This window comes from Felis catus, chromosome E2, assembly GCF_018350175.1.
Source record: "Felis catus isolate Fca126 chromosome E2, F.catus_Fca126_mat1.0, whole genome shotgun sequence".
Lineage (NCBI taxonomy): Eukaryota > Metazoa > Chordata > Mammalia > Carnivora > Felidae > Felis > Felis catus.
The window spans coordinates 53829503-53850676 of record NC_058382.1 but is presented as its reverse complement, the minus strand read 5'-3'; the positions used below and the strand labels follow the sequence as shown (position 1 = coordinate 53850676).

The following is a 21174-nucleotide window of genomic DNA, read 5'->3' as shown; positions in this document are numbered from 1 at the left end:
GACACGTTGAGGGGCACCTGGGTGGCTCAGTCGGTTAAGCATCCAACTTGGGCTTGTGTCATGATCTCACTGTTCGTGGGTTCAAGCCCCACATTGGGCTCTGTGCTACCAGCTCGGAGCCTGGAGCCTGCTTCCGATTCTGTGTCTCCCTCTCTCTTTGCCCCTCCCCTGTTCATACTCTATCTCTCTCTCTCAAAAATAAATAAAAAAGGTTTAAAAAAATTTTAAAAAGACAGACTCGTTGATAATACCTAACAAAGCAGGATGACTAGGTGGTATCATCAGTCCACCACGGCTTACACCTGTTGTGACATGAGTCCCATGTGTGGTTTCCAAAAATATAGAGGCTAATTAAATGCTTAACAAGCTCTTCGTAGATTCTGCTGCAAGATGATTTCTTCTTTGTGGTAGAGGAATTACATTGTTCGTTCATTCACAACACACACACACACACACACACACACACACACACACACACACACACACTCCACCAGTGTGCCACATACTGTACGTGGCGATGGCGAGCGGTCATGTCCGTCACAGAGCTCCTAGTCTTGTTGGGAGTGTAGTAGACATAATAGTGCCCCCCTCCCCAAAGGTGTCTATGTTCTATTCCTAGACCCTGTGAACACGTTACTTTACATGGTGGAAGGGAGCTAACAGATGTGAAGGATCTTGAGATGAGAATAGCTTGGATTATCCAGGTGGGCCCAGTATAATTATTAAGCATCCTTAATGTGGAGAGGGGGAGGCTGAAGAATCAGGAGGTGGAGAAGGGGCCATGAGGCAAGGAATGCAGGTGGCCTCTAGAAGCTGGGAAAGGCAAGGAAACGGACTCTTCCCTGGAGCTTCCGGAGAGGAATGTGGTCCTGCCGACACCTTGACTTCACGCAGCCCTAAGACTGTGACCTCCTGAACTGCAAGAGAATAGATGCGTATGGTTGTAAGGCACTATGTTTGTGGAACCTTGTTAAACAGCAAAAGGAAACGGACACTCTCTTTAGGACACCAGAGGGCTAAGTATATATAAATGCACAAAGTGGGGAGTACTAAGAAGGAGAAGAACAGGGTGACTTAAGACCAGTCAAGGTCCGGAAAGCTCTTGGTTGGGGAAGGCTTCCCTGAAGGAGAAGGGCATTGGTGCCTGGGGGATGGTGTGGGTGGGGAGGAAATTCCACGTCGAGTCTATTCTCTGCGCGCGGGGCTGTGCAGGGAAGGAATGTGGTGCAGGAGGCCAGAGGGCCTGGTGCGCAGAGTGTGAGCAGGAAATAAGGCAGACCGCATGGAAACCACCTCTGGGATCTAAGTTGGGCAGAGCCTTTGTAAATTGCCAGGAGTTTGGGTTCTTAACCTAAGAGAAATGGGAATGTTTTGAATGGTATTGAACTGCAGTGAGATTTGGTCAGCTTAATATTTTAGATCTGTGCTGTCCAATTCAGTAGTCGCTAGCTATGTGTGGTTATGTAAATGTAAATTAATAAAAATCAAATAATTTTTAAAATTCAGCTTCTAAGTCACACTAGAACATTTTAAGTGCTCAGTAGCCACACGTAGCTGGTGGCTACCACATCAGAGAGAATAGATCTAGAACATTGCCAGCACTGCAGAAAGTTCTGTTGGGCGGTGCTGCTTAGAAGTAACACCACAACTACAGAGTGGACCATGAAGTAGGGAGGGAGGCACGAGTGGAGGTGGGAGAGCACGTAGGAGGAGACTTCCCAATATTCCAGGTGGGATTTGATGGCAGTTCACACTAAGGTGGTGGCAGTGGACATGGACATATGTGGGGAGATTGGAAATGTAACTATGTATTTGGAAGGAATGACTATGGATTTGGAGCTCAGATATTGGGAAGTTTCTGCCTCATTTTCACCCTTCATCAGAATCGTTACCTAAAACAAGTCGCTTAAATTCACGAGCTTCACTTTCCTTATCTGTGAGTAGGAGTAACATCTACTTCTAAAGGGATATTGTAGCATAAAATCTCTGGCATGATGAGTGTTCGATAAAGGGTACATCTTGTGCCCTTTATAAATCTCCAGCTGAAAATGGTCTTTTGGATGTTGTTAAGATCCGGGAAGAATCACTTTGGAACTACAAATACCTACTGACCTGGTGAGCTCTCTCTCTCTCTCTCTCTCTCTCTCTCTCTCTCTCTCTCTCTCTCTCTCGAGTAGAGCCTGGTCAGAGTATCTTCCACTCAGATGGACAAGCCCTTACTCTGGACCTGCCCTTGGGTGTGAAGGTCACGGGGAAAGGTACAGAGGGAAAGAGCCATCTGTAGAAAATGAGCAATTCGGTTCCCACCATGACGGCAGGGCGTCCGAATGGAGCTATTTTGTAGTCAGAATACCACGTAGGACCACACTAGGAGAGCGAGCTTGGGGGAAGCCAGGAGAGGAGCGTGCCATCCGTGTAGAGAAGATAATTGAATCCATGGGAGGTCGACTGGGGCTCATTTCACACAGAACCGCACAACAGCACGTGGCTCGCTCAAAGACAATACAGGCCTTCAAAGCGAACCGCTGAGGGGAGTGCATTTCTATATTAAGGGCACAACATCCTCTAAGTGAGACGCATTGTTATGCCTCTTCTTCCCAGCCACAGCCTGGAAATAGCCATAAAAGAAATGAAGTATATTTGCCTTGTTAACACAGTTTGTATTACATATTCATAAACCATTTTGTGAAACTGCAAGGGAAAGATTCAATTGTCTTGGAAACTGATAATGGCCAAACAGCCACACAGAGAGCAGGCAGCATGTTATGGAATTAGCTGCACAATGAATGAAATGCAACGCCTATAATAAACCCATTCAGATATAAATTATGGCCCAGTAGATGCAATGTTTGTTAAGCCATAAAGCCTGCCACCCTACGTGGGAAATTGAACGAGATTTATCATAAAATATGGCGGAGAATGTGCTAAGAATCTGGCTCCCCAAACTGGGCTTAATCAGAACAATCTAGAGAGCAGGCTTCCAGGAACAGGAAACCAAAAGAAAACCACAGCAGTGGGTCCAAGGGGCCACTTTGACATTGTGACCCAGAATACCCTTGGTCTCCGCAATTCCACCAAGGATATTTGTATTTTGAGAAAAAAAAATCTGTTTTGATTTTTCCTTTGAGGATTATCAAAATGCCTTGAGCTCTGGGAATATGACATGTGACCAGTAATTGGCTTTCTGGTTGGCCAAGGCCGTAATTGAATTCAGGGACAGGGACCTTGTCCAAGTGACATTGGGCTGTTGGTCTCCCTTGGAAATGGTGGAGTAATGATCCGCAGGGAGGCAGCTGGCTCTCAGACTGCACCGTTGGACGTTTTACTGGGTCCTTGAAGGACGTTCAGCTTGTTTTCTCACAAGACCTCCCTTGAATCTTCCATGCACAGTGCTACACGAATATGAGAGCATGTTGTGTGTCATCTCCTGGAGCTGGATCTTGGGTTTATCTCCACTTTCTGGGAAAAATAAAATGAAACCAAATAAAATAAAACAAGAATTAACCCAGCATGCTGCAGGCTTTCTGGTATTGTTACTTGAAAAGAACTGCAAATATTTTATGGCTTTACAAGCTGAAGTCAACGTTTGCAGTGTGTTGAGAACAATGAAAAATACCTTAGGAATGTATTATAGTCCCAGAGTTGGATTAAGAGTGTTCAGAAGCGGAAAGGAATTTTCTGCCTGCTAATAACATTACCCTGAAATCTAATGAAATGATCTCCCTAAAGCCAAGTTTATGGCCTAAGCTGATTTCCCATTTGCTGTTAAAAATAAAACAAACAAATGTCTTCTTTGGTCAGCTCATCACTCAATCCACATACTGTCAAACTGTGCTTCAGATAGCCAAGTTGTACAACTTAAACGGGTCACTTAGGGTGGTTTAGAAATAAGGATTATTACGGACGTTCAGTGAAGTGACTGTAGAATTCGAATTTGACAACAAGCGCCAACACATTCCCAAAGAAGCTTAAAAAGCACACATTTCGGAATTGCTGATGACTGGAGCTACCTCACACTCCCTGTGTCCTCACATTATGTGTGTCTGTGCAAATATATGCACACATATACCTGCATATGCAAATCTACGTATGCGCGCACACACACACGTCAATAAGAAAATCTAGGTATTAACAAAAACATTGGAAAAATCAGAAGTCATATTAGATTCTAAAACAATTGATAACAAATCTTTTCTTCCCTTTCCTCATCAAAACATATTCTCTATACTCTTTCTCCCAACTAAGATGAGCTAAGTGCCAGGTATTTGGGAAGGTAGTCAGAAAAACAGGGGACTGAAATCAAACATAAAGATAAAGGCAGTTCTCAGTATCATAGTCAGGAGCATTATGTCAACAGCCTGCATTCCTATAGGCTGTTTCTTTTTTCCACGCTATCATCTCATTCATGTCTCACAAAAGTCTCCGCAGAGCAGGAATCTCCATTATCATCTTCCAGGTCGTGGGATCAAGGAATCTTGTGCATCATTAGAAAACGTTCTTTCTGGACTTGAAATGATGACACATTTGTCTGTCCCACATAGCGAGAAGTCTGATGGTAAGCCTTTCAGAGTCGGATGTACCAACAAATACTTAGAGCCCCTTCTCTCTCTGCTCACCCTCATCCTGTAGACTCTCCACAATGAAAAAAAAGTGAAGGGCACAAGAATGAGGGCCACACCCTCCGAGTGCGTCCTCTGTGTTGCCAAAACCACAGCTCTCCCGGAAGCCCCATCCTGCAGACTTGCCCACTTTGGTTTCATTGATCAAAACTATTGCTTGGCCACCCCGGACTGGGAAGGAGTCAGAGGGAGGGGAGGGCTTTGGAGGTTATCTATCACGTGTGAATTAAATGTAAATCTGACTTGACCCACTTGGCACTCCTCTGTAATGGAGATTACATTGAACTTGGTATGAATTCACCAGATCCACCTGCTAAAGATTTCCAAGTTCTGGTTTATGATTCTAAATTAGTTTAACCAATAAGTATAATTTAGCATAATTTCTGAACCATTTGGTTTCTATGGGAATATTAGGTGAGGCAGCAGTTAGGGACGATTTTTAAAGTCTTAGAAATACTAGGGGCTTTACTTCCAGTTGAAACCTCCCTGAAATGAGCATTACATAGTCTTCATGCTAATGTGCATTAAAGATTGCTTAACTAGTCTCGGAGTAATTGGGTAACTAGGGGATCAGCCATTTTCCCTTACCTGAAAAATGACCTGAATTTATCTGAGAGTTTCAAGATCCAAGAGGAAGAAAGAAGACACTTTCCCTTTGAAAGCCTCTTAGTCATCTTGGTTGATCCAACCAAACATCACGCTGTCTATGGGCACAACCAGTTTGGTATGGATGCCATTCAGTGTCCATCATCCAGTGTGGCTGTATTCCATAGCACAAACGTTCCCAAGAGACATGCGAGTGGGAGGGAAGGAGAGAAAGGAGCCACAAAAATGAAACCCACTCTAGACTACACTCACCTCTAAGACAACACTTGACTCCAAGACATTCATCAGTGAAATGTAGGCATACGGTGTTACGTTCCATACTCATACTACCAACTCTTGTTCCAAAGCACGGGTCTCTGTTTTCCAGGGTTTGGCTGAGGTAGAAATGTCCCGAAAGCTTCAGTTCTCTGTTACTGTGCACTAAACCATCCTAAACTCTAGTGACTTAAAACAACCCCCTGCCTTGGCTCAGACTAGTGCAGTTTCAGAAAGGCTGGTGGTAGCTGATCTCTGTTCCAGGTGGTGTTGCTGTCATGCGACTCGTTCATCTGGGAGTCATCCGGGGGTGTGCTCTAGCTTTTTTATGTGGCAGCTGGATCCTAAGAAAATGAACATGGAAACATCCAGGCCTCTTGAGGACTAGAATCCAAAACTCACGCATCACCCCACTACACTGCATTGGTCACAGCAAGACACCGGCCAGCCCAGATTGCAGGGAAAGAGAAACATATCCAACTCTTAATGTAAATGGTGGCATGTGCTCACAGGGACAGGAGGAGTCCTTGGTGGCCATCTTTACAGACACCTGCTCGCCCAGCATCAGCAACTCTCTCATGCTTTTATTGATTCCCTCAAGGACTCATCCCCACTCTCCCAGGAACCTGTGTCTCTCTCAAATGGACCAGCAGTACAGTGTGGAGAGTTTTACAGTGGGGGATTTAAGGTGGGAGTGCTGATTCGAAGCCTGGATGTTCTAGCTTGCTCACTGTCAAATCTTAGTCAAGGTACTAAATGTCTTTGAACATTAGTGTTCCCCTTAGTAAAATGAAGATCATAGTGGTGCTGTCTTCATAGGCTGTTTGAAGTATTTTACAGAGTTAATCCATGTCAACCACTCAGGGTAGTGCCTGATACATAGTCAGGTGTAGTAACATTGATTCACACCTGCTCCCTCCTCTCGTCTATGAGTTTCTGAGGGCAGGACTGGTATTGCCTTTGTCTCTGTGCCCCTGGGATGCTGTAAAGATTTTAATATGCAGGTGTTCAGGGAAAATGTGATAAGTGACTAATGAACCAGGGCTGTCTTTTCCTTTAATTGGCCCAAATGAAACAATTATTTATCTTTAAAAAAGATGGGGGCTGCATATGTCATGTCATGTGCGCCAGAAGCATTAACACACATTCATTCATCCAGAAAATATTATTGAGCACCTATTATGGGCTGGAAAGTCCATTGGGTTCTGGAGATAACATGGTAAATATGCCATGCATAGTTCCTGCCTCCCAGTAATTACATTCTAGTAAAAGGAGAAAATTAATAAACTCAAGGGCAGAAGATAAAATGAAATAATAATCTGTGTTTTGAAGATCATAGCTGTAAGGTCAAGTGTTTGGTCCAACCAGGAGTGGGATGAGATGCAGCTTTGAGATAGTGATCCACCTTTGGCTTGGTGAAACTCCTACTTTTCAGAAAAGTTGAAATTTTAGCAGAGACCTCAAGAAGAAAAAGTCAATCATTTGGAGGTGTGTGGATGGAGTCTTCAAGGCAGAGAGAGGAGCAAAAACAAGATTTGTGTTGGAACTGAGTGTGGGGCTTGAAAGACATGAGGAAGCCCCTTGTGCCTGGATCTTGATGAGTCAAGGACAGAAAGGCAGGCAGGGGCTAAAGGCTGTGGCACTTCTGATTCAAATTTTACTGTGTGCAGTGGAATACCATCGAAGGGGTTGAAACATGAAAGATGGAAGTGGTTTCCCTTCCTTGTATATCATTCCTCATTTATTTTATTACCGATAGCCACCCTACTCAACCATGATCCCACATTCACAGAAATTGGGGAATCCTGTTGTTTTGATATATGTGTGTGTGAAACTCTGTGGTTGTGTATGGTGGTGGTGGAGGGTCCTTTTCCAGCTGTGTTGAGAGTATCTTGATTTCCCTGAGAAAAATCCAGATGATCCGGATTGTTTTTGTACCAAGAACGAAATGGAGACGATGCATGATGATGGCAGCTGTCTATCTCACTTTTTACTACGTACCAGGCACTGTTACGTGCTTCACAAACATCGCCATGTTTGGTTCTCAGAGGAACTCGGGAGATCTGCCATCGACATCCGAGTTTTACAGTTGAACACACTAAGAACTATGAGGCGAAGCGCCCACCAAGGTTAACCCACTGGGGATTTGAGTCTGAGTCTTTGGACCTTTGCTTCTGAGCACATTGCAAAGTTCTGCTCATCCGCACCTCCTCCCGAGAAGCCTCCCAGACGGTGCAGATAGACAGCAAATGAAACTCAATGATCGGTTACAAGATGTTCTCTAGAACTTGCGGAAATCATAGGGTGGGATAGCTGTGCTGGTTTTGCAACAATGCTCCTAATGAGCAATTTAGCAATGAGTGGTGCACATGTGTGGGGGAGTCTGAAGCACAGCCTGCCTCTGGCACACATTTGTGTCATTGTTTGGTGTCTGCATACAAGTTGAGATTTCCAAAATGTTACCCAAAGAAGTGGATGAATGGCATTTCTTCGATTCTATAGCTTCCAGGCTGAGACAAGCTAAATGTTGGCCTCAAGTCACACGGCAAGATGATGGAAGCTTCAGAGGCCTGCCTGGAGAAGCCATATACCATGTCCTTCTGTCTATATGAGAAGTGATTTGACCTTCACCTGGGGATCAGTGTTTCCAGACAAGGTTTGCTGGACCACACTTCACCAACTTCTTTAATTTATTCAACCAACGTTAAATAGGTCTTAGGCACTGTGTTAGGCAAGGAGAAGGCTGGAATGGAGGAGACATGGTTCCTGCCCCTGAAAGGTACCAACCATTTCCATCTGGACTCTGCCTTCCTCAGTGTGTCCCAGCCCAATGCAGTAGTGGCGAAGACTGTAGATTGTGGTATTTGACTGCTTGGGTTCAAATCCTGGCTCTGCAGGACCTTGGGCTAGTCCCTTAACTTTTCTGCCCCTCACTTTGCTCACCTATAAAGCTGTAAGATTAATAGTACATAGTAGCCCATAAAGAAAAGAAGGGTTGCATAAATAAAGTGACACAGAGCAGCTTAGTTTTTTGAAGTTCCTTAATGACAAGGTTTACTAGGGATACTTATTAAAAATGCAGCTCCTGGGGCACCTGGGTGGTTTAGTCGGTTGAGCGTCCGACTTCAGGTCAGGTCATGATCTCACAACTCGGCTCATAGGTTCGAGCCCCACGCCGGGCTCTGTGCTGACAGCTCAGAGCCTGGAGCCTGCTTCAGATTCTGTCTGCTTCTCTCTGTGCCCCTCTCTCTCTCTCTCTCTCTCTCTCTCTCTCTCTCTCTCTCTCTCTCTCTCTCACACACACACACACACACACACACACACACACACACACACGTAAACATTTAAAAAATGCAGCTTCCCCTTCCTTGGAAATTCTAATGCAGTGGCTTTGGAGCCCAAGACCTTGCTTTATATTGTCATTGTTGTTTGTTGTTTTTAAACAATATTCGAGTGATAGTTGTCATTAGAATAATCGGGGAAACGTTGCTATAATGCATGGGGAGCGGTGGTTCTCGTCTTGGTTGCATGTTGCAATTTCTTGGGGAGCTTTAAAAATACAGATGCCTGGGTTCCCCTCACGAAGTTCTTTTTTAGTAGGTTGGGGTGCAGATCAGAATGTTTAAAGGCTCCCCAAGTGTCTCTAATATGCACTCAAGGTTGAGAATACCTGCTCTGAAGCACAAAGTGCTACTCAAGGCACCATTTTCATTGTCATCCTTCTCGACTTCTCCAAAGGAAAAAGGAAACATACAAGTAACAAGAAAATTAAGAGTGTCAAGGGGCACCTGAGTGGCTCAGTCAGTTGAGCGGCTGACTTCGGCTCGGGTCATGATCTCACCTCCCCAGCTCACACTTTTTCTCTGTCTCTCAAAACTGAATAAACATTAAAAAAAAAAAAAAAGAATGTCAACTGGTGTGTAAGAAGAGTGAAAAGAGCCATCCTGAGCTCCCGTAACACTTAATGTTTCATTCTGACATTTAGGCTCCTTCGTGATCTCCAAACCTTAAACATTTTTGTGTCTTTTCCCTCCTTGACTATAAGCTCTATTAGGAGTAAGAGAACTTTCTGGTTTCCTTTTTTAATATCTCCACAAAAGTTTACCCCATGCATTATCTGTGGAGTAGGTACTAACCAACTATTAGGTAAATCAGATAAATGCATTAGTGGAAGTATAGTGGAGACCAAATACTACAGGAAAGGTGAGGAAGGAAGGATTTCACACCATTGGAAGTGATGTAACACCTGAAGAATGTGTGGACTTTTTTTCAGCCGACAGGAAGAGGGGTTTCTGGTGGGAGAAACAGCTTGAGCAAAGGTGGAGAGGAGAAGATGTCTTCAGTGTGTGCGAGGAGACAGGGACACCCAGGCTGGGATGGAGAGCTGGCATGGTAGCTACAAGGGCACGTGGAGGAACATTCGAGAAGGTTGTCAGTACTGGCTCCTACTTACTCGAGGGCGAGGAAACAGGCACAGGGAGGTTGGGTCCCTTTCCCAAGGCGCACAGCGGTGGATCTGGAACTCGAAGCTTGGCGCAGGCAGCCTCCACACTCCAAGCTGCTGCACCCTACGGTCTCCCAGTGTCTCGAACAGCAGGGGGATGATGAAGACTTTCCAAGCAGAAACATGACAGCGTCAGACAGATTCTGGAGAACAAACATCTTGGCAACTGTGAGGAGCAGTGATCGCAGAGTGGTGAAACCAGAGGTCAGGTGATGAGTGCTTTCCAGAGTCTCTCCTTCTCAAATAAGGGTGAGTGATGTGTGCTTACAGCAAACGTGCGTGCCCGCACACGCACACACACAGCACAGAGGTCGGCACACGGAGTCTGTAAGTACCTGTCATGCGTCCTCTTCTCCCGGATAGAGACGGGCCACCAATTTGGATCTCAGGGCTCTGGAATTCAACCCCCAAAGGGCACATGGTTTACAGAGGCTATGAAATGAAAATATACGGTCGCTCAGGAGATGTCTAGCCCTTGCTGTCGCTGAAGCCGGAGAGAAAATCCCTCGTTTGGTTCCCAAAGTGAGGACCTCTTGCAAGATGCTGGATGTCGCCGTCAACAGTAGAAAGAAGAGTCCATCATGTTGCTTCCCGAACGGTCTTTAGCAAAGGAGGCCTCGTCAGTGGGGAGAGCTCCACCTTAATCCTGAAGCATCTAATTTTAGGACTTGGATAGTCTAACTTAGTATTTTCATAGAATTTTCACTTATTATTTAATAATAAACAATAAATGTGCCAACCCCCCCCCCCCAAAAGCAACGGTTGCCTTTTTTTAAGCAACTAAATGATCGATCGGTTCTTACTATATTCTACTTTATCTCCAGTGCTGAAAATATAAAGCTGGGCTTTTAAATATGTATATTGTAATTTCTTGCTGTCATATCTTCGGCATTCATAATGAAATGTCGATAGCTGTGGTAGCATGTTAATAGGAATCTTCCTAATGATACAGTAACAGAACAGAACCATCCAGCTTTTCTCCTTTGATGTTTTTATGCTGATTTTAGAACCCTGTGTACCCTGTTTGTATATAACCATAGGTTCTCACAGTCGCCTTAGTCTTACGTAGTCACTATCCTTTTCCTTCCTCTTCCTACCGCTTCCCAGTCACGGGATGTCGCAGAATCAGTTTGAACATGGCTTTTCACACTCCAGATGCCACCCGCATCATTGCTCTGGGAGAGCAGGATCAGGGAGGCAGACAGGGAAGGGGAGATAATAAATGAATAGTAATTAAGCACCTTCTCTGTGTGAGGCACTTCGCACATTGCCTCTCTGAACTAGACAACACCCTCAGTGACACGCATTCGTCTCCCGGCTTAACAAGGAGGGGCAGCGAGGCTTATGGAAGGCCACACAAACGACACATGTGGGTTTACACATCTAATGGTAAACATCAGAGAAAAGCGTGTCTCAAATCTGACTTCAGTACCCAAGTTCTGTTCGTGGCAATATGTTTCTCCAAGGATAAACCTGAAAACATAAGGGCACTAGGTTTCAGTCCCAGGTAAAATGATATATACATACTGCTTTCTGTCTCTCCAACTGAACGAAGCTGCAAAAGCTCAGCGGAATGCACGGAGAAACTATTTGAAGACTCAGTGTCACAGCAGCAGGCATACTGGGGACAAAGACCAGAATTCAAAGTGCCACCACGGGACCCGTGGTGAGTTTACCGCTTCTTTGCCTTCCTCTACCCTGCAGCCTAGACTCAAGTCAGCTGAGAACACACCAGTGTGCATCAATACAGAGAGAACTCGAAAAGAGCAGGAAAGTGGACTCCCAAAGCTCAGAGAGAGCGGGGAAATTCTTTCCTTTGAAAAATGGCTTACTCTCTCGAGCCCCAGTGCCCGGGTGATCATTGCACAGTGGTGACAGTTCAGTGTCAGTGATGAAATTGGGGGGCCTTCCAGCCACTAAATCTCTGGGGAAGATGAACCCTTCTCTGTCACTGATCCCAAGAGGGAGTGATGTATCCCTATCACTTTTTTCCTCTCCTCTCTTCCCACTGGATGCAGGTGCAGATGTGGGGAAGCTGCAGCTGACCAGGGGAACTAAGAGCCCAGCTTTCTAGTGGGGGGAACCAGAAAAAGGAACTTCAGGGAAGTGGAAAGTATTGGGGAGGTTACGTAGAGAGAGGACGTTGGCCCTCTAAAGGAAGTCCACTAAGTTGTGTACGAACTGGGCTCGTCCCACACTGAGCATGCGTGTTTCTGATCCCAAGGAGCATACCAAAGCCTTTGAGAACTGAACTGGTATGCCACCAGCCGGGTCCCAGACAGCCTGCAGGGTGAAACTCATGCCGGAGAAATCCAAAGAGAACTGCAAGGGTTTTGAAAATGAGACTTAAACTGAAACCACAGCCCACAAAGGGCTGGGGAGAATTTGCACCCTTGACCCAATGGGGTTGATTGCCTGGTAAAACAAAAATGTGAACATTCCCTGTAAGATTTAAACGAGATCCATTGTCTTGTAACCTCATACTCAACATATTCAGGACACAATTCAACATCACCTGGCATACAAAGCACCAGAAGGGTATCAATTTGTGTGGCAAAAGATAATCAATAAAGAAATATCAATGCCAAAGTGACACAGATACTGGACTTACCTGATGAAGTCTTTAAAACAGCTCTTCTTCGAATGATCCAGGTAAAAGTTTATACTTTTGATAAGAATGGAATAGTAGAACATTTCACCGAGTAAGGAGAAGATCAATAAAAAGTGGAAACCTTAGAAATATAAGAACGATAACAAAACAAACCACACGGCCCCTCCCTGAATGTCCTTCATGACAGAATAGAGTTTAAACAGGGGAAGAGTCACTAGATGAACCTTGAAGACAGACCAGTAGAAAATGTCCAATCTGAACAACGGATAGAAACAAAAGGAAAGGAATTGAGAAGAGCCCCAGGGACCTGTAAGGACACCACCAAAAGCTTAAACGCTTGTTTATAGGAATCTGAGAGGGGAGGAGAAGTAGTGTGTTGCAGAGCAAAATACTTGCAGCAGTAATGGCTGAAAATTTCCCAAATTTGGGAAAAGACGTAAATCGGCAATTTGTGAATCTCAGTGCATTTCAAATAGAATAAACCAAATGGAAGACTCTCAGATGCATTATGATCAAACGATTTCAATCTAAAGGTAACACAATCTTGAAAGCAGCACGTTATTTGTAGGTAAGTAACAATCTGAATGATGTGGTTTTCCTCCCAGAAATCAGGGAGGCCGGAGGAGGGGGAAAAACACTTTTTAAGCTTTGAAAGAAATGAAGTATCATCCCCGAATTCTACAACCAGTGATATCCTCCCAGAATAAAGGTAAGATTTAGATATTCGGGGAACAAAATATCCCTGTTTGTCCAGGATTGAGGGGCTTCTCAGGATGCAGGACTTCTAGTGCTAAAGCCAGGAAAGGCAAGACAGCTGGTCACTTGAACATTCTAAGATGAAAGAAAACTAGAACTTGTTGCCATTGGACCTGCTCACCTGGTCTAAAACGGAAGTGCTGTAGTTAGAGGAAGTGACACCGGCCTGAAACATGGAACATCGAAGAAACACAGGAAGGGAAATTAAAGTAGTAACTATATGGATAAATAAAATGGTGAATTGTTTTCACTTTAAGTTTTTAAAATGTGCTTAATGGTTGAAAGCAAAAAATATGACCATCGTCTGGTGAAGTTTTCATGCTGTCTAATAGCGTCACGCTTAATGATGAAAAGCAGAATGAATGCTCTCTCCCTGAGATTTGGAATAAGCAAACGAGATATACTCTTAGCACTCTTATTTAACTTTTTTTTGTGGAAGTTCTAGCAAAGATAATAAGGCAAGCAAAGGAAATAAAATTTATAGAGATTAAAAAGGAAGAAATAAAAGTGTCCTAATTCACAGATGATAGGATTGAGTTGTTAGAAAATCCTCATGAACCTACAAGCAACAGAAACGACAATATAAACCCGTAGTTCTACTGACTTAGTTTGGGAAAATCCAGGATACAGAGTTCACATATAAAAATCAATTGTATTTGTGCATATTAGCAATGAAGACTTCAAGCCAAAACATAAAAAAAACAGGCAAAAATACCTTCTACAACAGATGAAATCGTCGGACACACATCTAAAAGTCATGTCCAGGATGTATATGCTGAAAGCTACGAAAGCTTATGTAAGAAATAAAAGAAGACCTAAATAAATGGAGAGATATGCATGATCACAGATTGGAAGATTCAGCATGGTAACATGTCCCTGCTTCTCAAATTGATCTATAGAGTTAATGCCCTCCCCATCAACATCCCAGCAGGATTCTTTTTATACATCTAGAATAATTTATCCTAAAAATTTACTTTAAAATCTAAAAAATGGAAAGGCAAAAGAACTAGAGTAACAAAATGATTTTATCGAAGGAAAATGATGGTGGAGAAGCACTCTACCCAATAGTTAAGACTTAAGTGCAACTCTGCATTTATCAAAGCAGATGGTGTTAGTTGACAGAGAGAAATTCAAACCCAATGGAACCAAGTGGAGGTTTTGTAAATAGACCTACACCAACATGGCGATTTGAATTTTAAAAGAGGAAAAAAGAATTCAATGGAGCAAGGATATTCTTTTTTTTTTTTTAATGTTTATTTATTTATTTATTTATTTATTTATTTATTTATTTTTAATTTTTTTTTTCAACTTTTTATTTTATTTTTGGGACAGAGAGAGAGAGAGCATGAATGGGGGAGGGGCAGAGAGAGAGGGAGACACAGAATCGGAAACAGGCTCCAGGCTCCGAGCCATCAGCCCAGAGCCTGACGCGGGGCTCGAACTCACCGACCGCGAGATCGTGACCTGGCTGAAGTCGGACGCTCAACCGACTGCGCCACCCAGGCGCCCCATTGTTTATTTATTTTTGAGACAGAGACAGAGCATGAATGGGGGGAGGGTCAGAGAGAGAGGGAGACACAGAATCCGAAGCAGGCTCCAGGCTCTGAGCTGTCAGCACAGAGCCCGACATGGGGCTCGAACTCGTGAACCACGAGATCATGACCTGAGCCGAAGTCGGACACTTAACCGATTGAGCCACCCAGGTGCCCCAAGGATATTCTTTATAACAAGTCGTGTTGGAAAATTGTGGACTTTTACATATGTATATAAAAGAACCTCAACCTAAACTTAGCATCCTAGAAAAAAAATCAAATTATGTAGTAGATGTAAAAGTAAAATGTAAAATGATTATACTTTAGAAGAAAACACAGGAGAAAATATTTGTTACCTGGGATGAGGAAAGAGTTCTTTGACATTCCAGAAGCATAGTTCACTAAAATAATAATAACTATTTTATTATTATTATTAGTTAATCAAAATTAAAAATGTTTGCTCCGTGGAAGATACTATTAAAAAAGGAAAAGATAAGGTACAATCTAGGGAAGAGTCTCTGCAAACTACATATTCAACAGAAGAATTCCATCCATGGTTTATAAGGAACTCTAAAACTCAGTAGTAAGAAAGCAAATAACCTAATTTTTTTTAAAACAACAGAAGACTTGAACAGGTATCTCACCAAAGAGAAAGTAAATTAGCACATGAAAAGATGCTCCATTATTAACAACTAATTAAATGCAAATTGAGTTACTGCTACACGCTTGTTAGAGTGACAAAAAAAATACCGACACTACCAAGTGCTGGTGAGGATGTGGAGCAACTGGAATGTTGCCACATTGCTGGAGGGAGTAGCTGTACAATCTGGGAGACAAGTAGTCTTACGGTTGTTTTTCGTAAAGTTAGTACAGACTTGTCATATTACAGCGATCCTGCTCTGATTCTAGAGGACTAGGATCCTTCCATTACTCTGGAGAAATGAAACTTATGTTCCTACAGAAACCTGCTCGTGAGTATTTATGAACTCGGAACTGGAAAAAAAGGGAAACAAGCTGATTGGTTTTCAGGGGATGAATGGGTAAACTCAATGTGGGGCATCCACCTGCTATGGTATTTTCAGCAACGAAAAGGAATAGCTGTTAATACACCCAATAACTTAGACGAGTCTCGAAGGCCCCATGCTAAGTAAAAAAAAAAAAAGCCAGTCTCAAGAGGTTATGTTATACTTCATTCATACGACATTCTCAAAAAGACAAAACCATAGTGACAGAGAACAGATCAATGGTTGACAGGTGTTAGGGATGGGGGAGGGGCGGCTACAAAGTGAGAGCATGAGGAGCATTTTGGGGGGGTGATGGACCTGTTCTGTATCTTGATTGTGGTAGTAGTTACAGGAATCTATGCGTACATTAAAATTTATAGAATTGCACACACACACACAAGCCAATTTTACAGTATGTTAAGCTCAAAGAATTTTAGAGATAAACACAGCAATTGTTTTTTTAAAAATGTTTATTTTTAATTACAAATGTATTTCCTAAAGAAATTCTCGTTGCCAAAATGATAATAATAAAGATGCAGAGAAAGTTCCTTTGGCACCTTGACTAAAACTGCCACCTTACTCTTCCTCCCTCTGGGGGTAACCTCTCTTACCAGTTCACATATGTTCTCGTAAAGGAGCAGTGGTTTCTCATGTTTGGAATTTCATCTCAGAAGCTCAACTCTTTAATTATAAAATAAATGAAATGAAACAAGTTTGAAGCATTTCAATCCCACGCACTTAAATATGTGGAAAACACTGGTGCAATGTAGGCGATGACCCTGCTGTTACGACGCTGCGAGGCACGCAAACACGTGTCTATGTTCGTTGAGCGTATTTATAAATTAGTTTCTGTTCCCATCTACTGCACTCACTCGCACCTCAATTCTGTCAGTGTTATGTTATGTTATTCATTTTAAATGGCTTATTTCCTTCCTTTTAAACCTTCCCATCTAAACTCTCTCCCATCAATCATGGACGATCACAAAATCAATCTTAGGGCAGATGTTGTGAACAGACACTCAACAGATGCAAAAATTACAACAGAAACAAATCACTCCCTTTTGATGTGCTGGTCCCCCGTGCTTTCGCTTGGTCTCTGTGTCTTGATATTCTTCCTGCCATCTTCCACCTAGTATCTCCGGCTAAACGTTCAGAGTTCTCTTATTTCCGGTTTTAAATCTGAGCTCCGTTTTCCAGGTTCTGGCCACACCTCTTGTTTTAGTATAGAGTCGCTCCAGACTGAGTCAGTCGTGGCACCTGTTTGGCACACCCTTGGGGACTCCATTATTGGTTAGCAGATTGCACCACCCCCTCCCCCAGTCAGTTGCCTCCTGTGTTCGCATGAAGCAAAGCCTGGGCCTAGACTCAAGCCTCAGGCACAGTCCACTTTTGTCCTGTCTTGCACATCCACATTCTGGGTTGCTTGTGCTCTTTGCTCGGTCATAGGTGGTGTCTCCATGGTGGCACCAGCTCAACCATATTTTAATCACATTAGTTAGTCCAGTTGTCAAGTGGCAAAAAATAGATGACTAGCTTGAACAGTTGAGCTAAAATGGTTATTTTATCATCGGTGGCTGTAATGGTTCAGTGACTGTAATGGGATCAGACTGAATATTTAGGACCAATCCAGTGACTAGAAATCGACCTAAACCAGCCTGAGAGTCAGACTCAGTTCTTATTTGTAAGCATTGTCTTTCTCGTTTGGATCACAAGGCCATTTGTGTCCTGATCTGCATGAATTTTCTTTGTTAAGCATTGTCATAGGACAGCAATCATCGCATCCACAGATACGATAACAACGGGCTGTGCGCTAAGTGGTATTTTTCTCGTTCTTCAAATTCCTGTGATAGCCGCGATATTGATTTTATAACAAAACAGCAACCCAAAGAGAGGCCACCTTTATGAATGGATCTGTAAAGAGAGAAGCTTCTTACATATTTAACGCTCCCCCCCCTCCACCCCACAAAGGAGATGGTTTCCTTGTTTTCCACTCTATTTCCTGGCACCCAGGACAAGAACTGCATACAACAGGCACTCGCACGGGGAAGGCAAAAAGCGTGGCCAAAAGGAAAAATGTGTGTAGTGTGTCAGGCAGTGTGCTGCACCCTTTACTTGTGTGGTATTTAAAAATTTCCCAGGGGTGTGTAGGGGTGCTTGGGCGGCTCCGTCGGTTGAGTGTCTGACTTCGGCCCAGGTCACGATCTCGTGGTTTGTGAGTTCGAGCCCCACATCAAGCCCTGTGCTGACGGCTCAGAGCCTGGAGCCTGCTTCGGATTCTGTGTCATCCTCTCTCTCTGCCCCTCCCCTGCTCATGCTCTGCCTCTCTCTCAAAAAAAAAAAAAAAAAAAAAAAATTAAAGAAAACATTTAAAAAAATTCCCACGGTAATTCTGTGAAGTTCAGTATTCTATTTTAGAGGTGGGGAAACTGAGGCTTAGAGTCAGGGCCACCACAAGCTTATATAGTGACTTTGTGCAAATGAGACCCCTGGAAGACATAGCTCCATGAGTTGGCTAATGGGGCATAGGTAGGATTTCAGTCTTCACTTGCCCCCTCCGCTGGGAAACTTTTTGCTATTAGCAACCTGTACAACTGCACATGGTCATCCTGCTCAGAAAAGTCAAGAAATTTTACCCAAGGTCACAAATTAGAAATCAAGGTTTAATCAAGGTTTGACTCTAAAGTTGATGCTCTTGGTATTTTAGCAAACTACTTAGTGGTAAATGAATAAAAGTCATGCTGTCCTTCCACTGAGAATATTCAATGATCTAGATTCTAAAACTTAAAAAATTTTTTTTTAATCTTTATTTTTGAGAGAGAGACAGTGTGTGAGCAGGGGAGGAGCAGAGAGAGAGGGAGTCATAGAATGCAAAGGAGGTTCCAGGCTCTGAGCCGCCAGCACAGAGCCCGACGTGGGGCTCGAACCCTCGAACCCTGAGATCATGACCTGCGCGGAAGTCAGATGCTCAACCGACTGAGCCACCCAGGCGCCCCTAAAACTAAAACTTTTAAAGAATGGATGTAACAAAATACATAGGGCTGGTTTCTCCACATTCATCTCAGATTGCCTTTCATCGAGAATCTCTTTTTTTTTTTTTGAATGTTGTGGTTGACTTTAAATTCAACTTAATCAAGCTCCCAAACCACCCCTTGTTCCCACCACCTCCCCACCTCCCAACTTCAGGAGCCAAGTTCAACAGTACCCTTGCCTTATGTCATAAGACAGGGCCCTGAAATATTGGCAGTAGCATCAGAGAAAGCCACAACAGCATTAGGGGAATTCAAAGAAACCAATTTGCTTTTAGTAGCTCAAATAGCCAACTCTTTCCAAAAATATCTGCAGCTTTGTCTAATGCAGATTTATAACTCCACTCCCAATAAAGCTTTATTTCCCCCCAAGTTGTGGTGTTTAAAATTCACATGATGTAATGCTGTTAACTAATGTTGCAATTTATTTCTATTTAAGGCATTATGTAGGGGAAACACAGAAGAATAACTTAACGGGAGTGATTCAGAATGATATTAAGTGTTAATCAAAGCACAATAAAGTAATAATGAGCTGGATTTTCTGGCCCGGGTCAGAGGTAAATTTTCCCCAGATCTTGCCCACCCCCTTGTTAATTTGTAATGCTGTGCCCCTCTGAACTTCCTCTGATTCGCCCTCCTTGAGATTTGGGTCCGGGATTGACTACTTGTAGCTTCAAGAGTTCTGTTTAAGGATGTATGCAGCCAGATGAAACACAGCCCGTCTGTTCTCTTAATAAATGGGCAAATCTGACACAGACACGCAAACGTTCTGGTGTAAAACAAATTAAAAAAATTTTTTTTAAAGGTTTATTTATTTTTGAGACAGAGAGAGACAGAGCATGAATGGGGGAGGGGCAGAGAGAGAGGGAGACACAGAATCAGAAGCAGGCTCCAGGCTCTGAGCCATCAGCCCAGAGCCTGACGCGGGGCTCGAACTCACAGACCGCGAGATCGTGACCTGGCTGAAGTCGGACACTTAACCGACTGAGCCACCCAGGCGCCCCTTGTGTAAAACAAATTTACAGAACACATACCCAACCGACACCGAGTGCAGTGTTCATAGGTGCACTTTTTGTAACAGCCCACATCTGGAAACTACACAAGTGCCGTCCACAGTAGAATGTGCTACTGGAGGGCTCGGACAGGTGGCTGGTGCTCCGTGCGTGTCTTCCTTCCCTTGCTCCTCCGCCTCCATGTTTGCTCATTTCAGCGGATTCCAAACTGACAGCCAAGTTGCTCCATTCCCAGCATGCTCCAGGGTGCTCCGTGCCTCTACCCACAGGACTTGTGAATATCAGGCACAGACGCTTAACCGACTGAGCCACCCAGGCGCCCGTATCGTCATCTATTTTAAATTTTTTGAGGATTCTCCATACTATTTTTCATGGTGGCTGCACTAATTTATAATCCCACCGACAGTGCACAAGGGTTCCCTTTTCTTCACATTCTTTTTTTTTTTTTAATGTGCTTTAATGTTTGTTTTTGAGACCGAGAGAGAGAGAGAGAGAGAGAGAGAGAGAGAGAGACAGAGCACGAGCAGGGGTGGGGCAGAGAGAGGGAGACACAGAATTTGAAACAGGCTCCAGGCTCTGAGTTGTCAGCACAGAGCCCGATGCGGGGCTTGAACTCACGAAGTGTGAGATCATGACCTGAGCCGAAGTCAGACACTCAACCGACTGAGCCACCCGGGCGCCCCTCTTTTCTTCACATTCTTGCCCACACTTCTTATCTCTTGTCTGATAGTAGCCATGCTAACAGGTGTGAGGTGGGACTCTGGTTTTGCTTTGTATTTACATGATGATTAGTGATGCTGAGCATCTTTTCACGTACCTGTTTAACATCTGTATGTCTTCTTTAGAAACATTTCTATTCCAGTCTTCTGTCCATATCTAAATCATGTTATTTGTTTTCTTGCTATTGAGTTATGTGAGTTCCTTATATATTTTGGATATTAACTCCTTATCTGAGATCTTATATATGGCTTGCAAATATTTTCTCCCACTCCATAGGCTGCCTCTTTATTTTGTTGATTGTTTCTTTTGCTGTAGAGAAGCTTTTAAGTTTGATGTGGTGCCACTTGTCTCTCTTTATTTTTATTGCTTGTGCTTTTAGTTTCATATCCAGAAAAATCATTGCCAAAAGCAGTATCATGGAGCTTGTTCCCCTATGGTTTTTTTTTTTTTTTTTTCTAGGAGCTTTATAGTTTCAGGCCTTACATTTAAGCCTTTAATCCATTTCAGGTCCAATTTTGTGAGTGGTAG

At 43.5% G+C, this 21174-nt stretch overlaps 1 long non-coding RNA gene across 5 annotated transcripts in view; it reads left to right on the top strand.

Annotated features, from left to right (window-relative positions):
• LOC102900985 overlaps positions 1–21174 on the top strand; it is an 807705-nt gene that overhangs the window by 307894 nt on the left and 478637 nt on the right. The gene's annotated exons all lie outside the window — the stretch shown is intronic.